Consider the following 8,550-nt stretch of genomic DNA (forward strand, 5'->3'; position numbering starts at 1 on the left):
TCTTCAACAAGCCATGTGGTCTGCCCATATAAGGAGATCCAGGATAGTGTATACACTGATTGGTCTAAGTGCATGTGTGGGTGGAGCTATTAATGGGAGGAGTTATTGTTTAATAAAATGCTTCTGAAACATGTGCTCAGGGCTCATACCTTTTGAACACAAGTTCAGTGTGAGACCCGATCGGTACGTGAATAAATGCCTGCTACTTCCTGAAGACTTGTGTCCATATCTCTACGTGTGGCTTCTGCGGTTTGTTCCTGTTATTTCCCCGGTAACATTTCTTGGTGCATTGGGTCCGGGAATCTCATTGCATGGAAGCTGGCGCAGAGATTTGAGACGGTAATCTTTTACCAAATCCTCTACGCTGCACCCCTGGACTTCTACTGCGTGGACCTCCTTTCATCTCGGCGCCACTGGCCTTTTGTCCAGGAGATCATCGGCTTCTGCGCAGTGAGTACCGGGGTACCCCGTCGATGAGTGTGAGCCCAGGTCCAGGAACGAAGAGGTAAGAGGTGATACCTTAGAGCGGTAGGCCCACAAGGGGTTTGTATTTAGAATTGGTTTGGTTGTATGGAATCTGCCCTGTCCTTCGGGATGGAAGAAGCAAAGGCGCACTGCTTATGTTGACATTAGACGCTCTGTAGTCAGCCCGTCTAATACAGGTGGTTTTGGGTCAGACTGAATTCTGGTGTAAATAGTTCATGTCGGACACCAGTGTCCTGTCTTGACTAGCGTATTTAGGTGTAAATTTTGATCGCTAGGTTGGGGGGCCTTAATTCCACCTAGTTTGGACCCCCCCTCACCTCCCCCCTTGCATCTGATTACCAACCCCCTATTCATACACCAGAGCCGGAGTAGCCACTCCCCCACTCTTCCTCCCAAGCTAATACTAGTGTAACTGGTATTTGCACTCCCCCTGCTCTATTGTCCCCGCCTACACACATACCTATCTGTTCTTTTGTTTCAAACTCTTCTGTACCAACCCCCACTGATTCTTTGTAAATTTAACCCATTAAGGACCAAACCTCTGGAATAAAAGGGAATCATTACATGTCACACATGTCATGTGTCCTTAAGGGGTTAAACTGACTTCCTTTTTGGTAGGAATATATTTTAGCATTGCATTTTATTAACAGTTAAATTGTGAGGAGAATTCTTAATAACAGTAACTGAGTCTATTGGATTAGATAATTCTCAGCAATGGCATTGTACCATAATCATTGAAATAGCACTAAAACTACTGAACAGTCTAAAATACAACTAAAAGAAATGATCAATGGTATAAGATGCTAGAGTACACTTTTATCCTTTTTTTAGTTACTGGATGGGCCTCTCCCAGCTTTGTTCAAAATAGCCCCTTTACTAAAATACAAGAGATGTTTAATTTACCTTAGAACTAAAGCTTTAATCAAGCCTAGATATCAGGGTGGACAGTGATTAAAATAACTAAAAATAAAATAAGGACATAGACTTTAATTATCTGCTTCATTAGACTTTAGGGAGGCACTCTAGGGCCACCTACTGGCCATCTTCGGGAGTTACATTGATATTACATCATCTTTAACTCTATACTGGCATACAACAGACAGAAGTAGGATTGCTTACCCTATTTTAATATATTTATTGCTATAAGGTTTTATTTTATGTATAAATATATTAAAAGTTAAGTTTTATTATTAACCACAAACAATACAAAAACTTCGGGATACGGCTGAGAATGATTCTAAAAGGAACATAGAAAAATATACAAAATAGTGAAGTACAATTAACACATCTTATGCGCTATATATGACTGGAACAAAAAAGAATAATATATACAGTGAAGGAAATGTGTGTGTGATCAAACACCTGAGTGGGAAACCCCTTATGCCACTCTAAATCAAACAGAAATGCAATATATACAGTAGGTAGATCACACTCGTAGAAACATCTACAAAAAAAAATACAAAACCATATAGCGTAATATAGTCAGTGAATATGTGAAATAAATTCGAATGAGAATCAGGTACTCACTAGTGATGTACCGAACTGTTCGCTGGCGAATAGTTCCCGGCGAACATAGCATGTTCGCGTCCGCCACCGCGGGCGAACACATGCGGTGTTCGGTCCGCCCCCTATTCGTCATCATTGAGTAAACTTTGACCCTGTACCTCACACAGTCAGCAGACACATTACAGCCAATCAGCAGCACACCCTCCCTAGCAGACCCTCCCACCTACTGGACAGCATCCATTTTAGATTAATTCGGAAGCTGCAACCATTTTTTAATTTTTTTTCAATTTATTATTATTTTTTTTTAGTGCATATAAATGTTACAAGTAGATACTACCCCCAGACACTCTGTGTTACTGCAGATACTCCCTCCAGACACCCTGTGTTACTGCAGATACTCCCCCCAGACACTCTGTGTTACTGCAGATACTCCCTCCAGACACTGACACAGAGCAGAATAGGGACTGTTCCCCCTACATTGGCAGATATGGATTGACACCTATCCTAAGGATCCCTGATAAACACTGACACGGAGCCCTCCATGGGTGAAGATGGATTAATTTTTTTTTGTGCTCGGTTTTTTTATTTTATTTTTAAGTTCGACGGGTATGATGGCTTTTTATTTGGCCTTTTTTGGGGCTAAAAAAATGAAGATTTTAGAAGAAGAAGACGTTGAATAGTAAGTTGAATTTTACTTTACAGGGTAGTAATTTTATTCCCCCTTCACTATTTTTTAGGGTGAGGGGGGTAGGTAGGGGCTTTATTTGGTTGTGTGACTAGGGGCTTGGGGACACACACTGCATACACACTATATACACACTACACACAATATACACACACACACTGCATACACACACTACACACACACTATGCACAAACTGCATACACTATGCACACACTATACACATTATACACACACTACACACACACTGTACACACTATACACACAATATACACACACTTTACACACTATACACACACTGCATAAACATACATTTTAAAAAAATTGCAGCTGTTTTTTACATTTCAAAGTTGGGGAGGGGGGTGCCAAATAAAGGATCCGCCCCGGGTGTCAAATGCTCCAGGTACGCCCCTGTATAGAGGGGAGCCATGTTACTCTGTATATAGAGAGGAGCCATGTTTACACTGTATATAGAGGGGAGCCATGTTACTCTGTATATAGAGGGGAGCCATGTTACTCTGTATATAGAGGGGCCATGTTTACACTGTATATAGAGGGGAGCCATGTTACTCTGTATGTAGAGGGGAGCCATGTTACTCTGTATATAGAGAGGAGCCATGTTTACACTGTATATAGAGGGGAGCCATGTTACTCTGTATATAGAGGGGAGCCATGTTACACTGTATATAGAGGGGAGCCATGTTACACTGTATATAGAGGGAGCCATGTTACACTGTATATAGAGGGAGCCATGTTTACACTGTATATAGAGGGGAGCCATGTTACACTGTATATAGAGGGGAGCCATGTTACTCTGTATATAGAGGGGAGCCATGTTACTCTGTATATAGAGGGGAGCCATGTTACTCTGTATATAGAGGGGAGCCATGTTTACTCTGTATATAGAGGGGAGCCATGTTTACTCTGTATATAGAGGGGAGCCATGTTACTCTGTATATAGAGGGGAGCCATGTTACACTGTATATAGAGGGAGCCATGTTACTCTGTATATAGAGGGAGCCATGTTTACACTGTATATAGAGGGGAGCCATGTTTACACAGTATACAGAGGGAGCCATGTTACTCTGTATATAGAGGGAGCCATGTTTACACTGCATATAGAGGGGAGCCATGTTTACACAGTATACAGAGGGAGCCATGTTACTCTGTATATAGAGGGAGCCATGTTTACGGGGAGTTTGGTCTGTCACTGTGAAGCGGGCGTAACCCTTACACTACCTGATCGATACAACATCATACCTGATGTTTTAAAGCACGTTATTCCAAACAATTTGGGAATGTTAGGTGATTTCTGCCCTTTATGGATTAAAACCAGACTCTGCATCAACTATGTAATTTTCCATGGGAGTTTTGCCATGGATCCCCCTCCGGCATGCCACAGTCCAGGTGTTAGTCCCCTTGAAACAACTTTTCCATCACTATTGTGGCCAGAAAGAGTCCCTGTGTGTTTTAAAATTCGCCTGTCCATTGAAGTCTATGGTGGTTTCGGGTTCGCGACAACACTAGTACTCACAAACCAGGAGCCAAATATGAACATATGGCTCTCATGGGAACAGCATTGGGACCATTATGTAGGATGTCCCTCTCCTCCTTGGAAATCTTCTTGGAATGGATATGGTACAGTGTGACAGAAGATAACTGACCACACTCACTTTATGAATGAAATATTTATTGCTCCAGAAATAAAAAATGACATAAAAATAAAAGCAAGCTGTAACAGGCTGACAGTCTTACTCCAATCCAATATTTGGAAGTGTCCGAAACGCGTTTCGCCCCGTACCAGGGGCTTCCTCAGTTGGCAGTAGGTGATCTCTCTTCCTCGGCGTCTTTTTAAAACTGATAAGTTAAGTATTTCCGGGTCCGATTCACTCGTGGAACGCGCCCGTAATCCAGTTCCGGGTACTTTCAGATTTCACTTCCGGGTTGCATAATATCACGTACAGCCGTGCGCCCATTAAAATAATAAATAAATAAAATAATAAAATAAATAAATTAAATATTGAAACAAAATTTAATATAAATTATATATCCATATGTAATTTCATTCTAACTGTATTTTGTTATTAATATATATATATATTGGTAACAAAATACACTTAGAATGACATTCTATATATATATATATCTATCTATATATAAAATGCAAATAACCGCAAATAAATATATATATATATATATATATATATATATATATAGATAAATACATATAATTACATAAAAGATTACATTAGTATACACGTAGAATTTAAATGCATATATATTAAAATTCTACATGTATATTTAAGTAATCTTTTAGCATAATCATGTGATTTGATTAATTAAAATTTGATTGACATGCCTGACAACACAGGGAGAAAGTGCAGAGAATTTAATTCGCAAGCACTATATTTGACCCTGTAACTCTCCAAGACACCATAAAACCTGTACATAGGGGGCACTGTTTTACTCAGGAGACTTCGCTGAACTCAAATATTAGTGTTTCAAACTGGTAAATTGTATTACAACGATGATATTTTAAGTAAACGTTAATTTTTTTGCATTTTTTACAAGCAAACGGCACTTTTATGGACTATATTATTGTTGTAATATGTTTTACTGTTTTAAAACACTAATATTTGTGTTTAGTGAGATCTCCCAAGAATAACAGTACCCCCATGTACAGGTTTTATGGTGTTTTGGAAAGTTAGAGAGTCACATATAAGGCTTGCATTTCATTTTTTTTACATTGAAATTTGCCAGATTAGTTATGTTGCCTTTGAGACCGTATGGTAGCCCAGGAATAAGAATTACCCCCATGATGGCATACCATTTGCAAAAGTAGACAACCCGAGGTATTGCAAATGGGGTATGTTTAGTCTTTTTTAGTAGCCACTTAGTCACAAACACTGGCCAAATATTAGTTTTTTGCTTTTTTTCACACAAAAACAAATATGAACGCTAACTTTGGCCAGTGTTTGTGACTAAGTGGCTACTAAAAAAGACTAAACATACCCCAAGTTCAATACCTTGGGTTGTCTACGTTTTCAAATGGTATGCCATTATGGGGGTAATTCTCTTTCCTGGGCTACCACACCGTCTCAAAGGTAACATTACTAATCTGGCAAATTTCAATTTGAAAATGGAACGTTCTATATTTGACCCTGTAACTTTCCAAAACACCATAAAACCTGTTAATGGGGGGTACTGTTGTACTCGTGAGACATCGCTGATTACAAATATGTGCATTTTGTTGCAGTAAAACCTAACAGTATTATGACATTCACAGCTAAAATGTGAGGCGGAACTACACATTTTTTAAAAAAAATGTAAAATTTCTCGCAGTTTTTTTAATTTTATTCATAATAAATTATGTTTCATATATAAATATTTGATATAACATGAAAGCCCTGTTTCTACTGAATAAAATGATATATAATAAGGGGGCATTTAATATGAAGGAGGTGAATTACGGTTGAACAGACATATAGCGCAAATTCCAATTTTAGTTTACGTTTTGTTTTGATCAGAACGTGCACTATTGACTCCGTCCTGAAGGGGTTAAAAAAGGCAGATACGTGTGCTTTCACTGCACATTTATCTGTGGTTTTATTTTGAGCTGCCAACCCGGTTATTGGGTTCCTTTACTTACATTTCAGATGGCATTAAATTCAGCTGAAATGTGATTTTCAAAATTGACAAACAACATTCAAAAGTTATTGACTGGCTTCTGTAGATATAATTAATTCAAGGCCTTGGTTTTCAATTTCCTAGAATGTTCTGCTTAGTAATCTCAGTCTTACTTGCTTAAAATATCTTATGCAAATCATTGCCATTACCTCGGAGGTTTTAAGGTGCTGATATTATGAGTAACAGATTGCAGCACTCTCTGCCTGATTTGCTTTGTTTTCAACCCATAAATAAGAGAGTTCAAGAGTGCTGGGAATAAAATGTAGACATTTGCTACCAAGATATGCACACTATGGGGAAATGTATTTTGTCCAAACCTATAAGTGACAAAGGAAAATATTGCGGTGAAATGTAAAATGTAAGAACAGAAACGTGAGATCCGCATGTGCCCAGAGCCTTGCGACGAGCGTCCCTAGTGGGCAGTTTATGGACAGCTCGTAAAATCATAACATAAGAAAGTATGATGAACGCGAGGTCAAAGCCAGTAATAAAAAGAGAGATCACAAGACCATAAAAATAATTAAATTTGGTATCTCCGCATGCAACTTTAACCACAGCCATATGATCACAGTATGTGTGGGACACTATATTCTCTGTACAAAAATGCAGCCGTCCCACCAAAATCGGAATGGGAAAAATTATTACAATTCCTCTACCCACAATGGCTGTGGCAATCTTTCCCAGTAAGACATTGGTGAGAATGGACATATATCTCAATGGGAAGCAGATGGCAATCAATCTGTCATAAGCCATGGCTGTCAGTATGCCAGACTCAACCACAGCAATTGAATGAACAAAGAACATCTGAGTGAGGCAGCTAACAGCATCTACACGACCAGCATCAAACCAGAATATGCCCAACATCTGTGGCACAGTGGAACTGGAGAAGACCACGTCATTGAGAGCTAGCATAGAGAGGAAGAAGTACATGGGGCCATGAAGACTTTTCTCTGTCTTGATGACATATAGTATTATACAGTTTCCAACAATAGCCACAATATATATAGCACAGAATGAAATGGAGATCCATAGAGTGCCATCTTCTAATCCAGGAATGCCGATCAGCAGGAAGGTGGATGGCATGGAGAAGCTGGAGTTGGACCCAATGAGCATGGTCTGTTAATGGTGACACCGGAAAGACCTCAAAGTGACAACTGATACAAAGATACAGAAATGTTTGGCAGCCTGTAGGTAGAAAGGGCAAAATGCAATACAGTTACACAATGTAAGACATGGTAGCATTGAAGTAAAACTATAGAAAATATATATATATTTGTAAATATTTTGTAGCAATTCACAAAATAGTAACACAACAGCATGGTGACAAATGAACAAAATGCCCATTTTATAGACTTGCTTTGTTGTTCTGGTATCCAATCTCTCTCTAAAAACTAAAGTACTTATAATCTAATCAGTAGAGGAGATACTGTGTTGTTAGATCTAACCCAGCTCCCAAGATAATACCTATCTCTTATAAGTTGGTCTGGCACCCCAAATAAATATCAGTCAATAAATAACTTTGGTTTATGGTTTCCGTTAGATCAGGACAGATCAAGTAATATATTCAGAGTTGATACATACAGGTGATACTCGAAAAATTAGAATATCGTGCAAACGTTCATTTATTTCAGTAATGCAACATAAAAGGGGAAACTAATACATGAGATAGACGCATCACATGCAAAGCAAGATGGTTCAAGCCGTGATTTGTCATAAGTGCGATGATTATGGCTTACAGCTCATGAAAACCCTAAATCCACAAGAGTTGATGTATTCAGAGTTGATACATATACACAAAAAAAAGGTCCTGTGCTCAAACTCCCACTACTCTTGGGCGGCAGCAATGACTACAGTACGCATCAGCCCCAAAACATGCAGTAAAAACCAAAGAAAAATATAGTTACCTGCGCACTTCCCAAATCCCTATGTATATTTTTAAAAATTGAGGTTATTAAGTTACTCCAATGGCCATTAGATGCAAGCCCACCTGCCATATCAAGGCAAACCTCTTAGGTGGGTCCTACACTAAACATTTACCTTGCTTCCTTGAGCTTCAGGCAAAGAAATCTCTAATGAGACAGAGTGTATGTAGGGGTTAAGAAAAATACCCCTTTCTGCCTCATTATAGATTTCTTTGCCTGAAGCTCAAAGAAGCAAGTTGAACAGTTGGATAAACCTCGGCAGCACAA

At 39.0% G+C, this 8,550-nt stretch overlaps 1 pseudogene; it reads right to left on the reverse strand.

The window, feature by feature from the left end:
• Window positions 1–6,506: 6,506 nt before the first annotated feature.
• On the reverse strand, window positions 6,507–7,474 carry LOC134586237 (olfactory receptor 52K2-like; annotated as a pseudogene).
• Window positions 7,475–8,550: the final 1,076 nt, after the last annotated feature.

This window comes from Pelobates fuscus, chromosome 1 (genome assembly GCF_036172605.1).
Source record: "Pelobates fuscus isolate aPelFus1 chromosome 1, aPelFus1.pri, whole genome shotgun sequence".
Classification (NCBI taxonomy): Eukaryota; Metazoa; Chordata; class Amphibia; order Anura; family Pelobatidae; genus Pelobates; species Pelobates fuscus.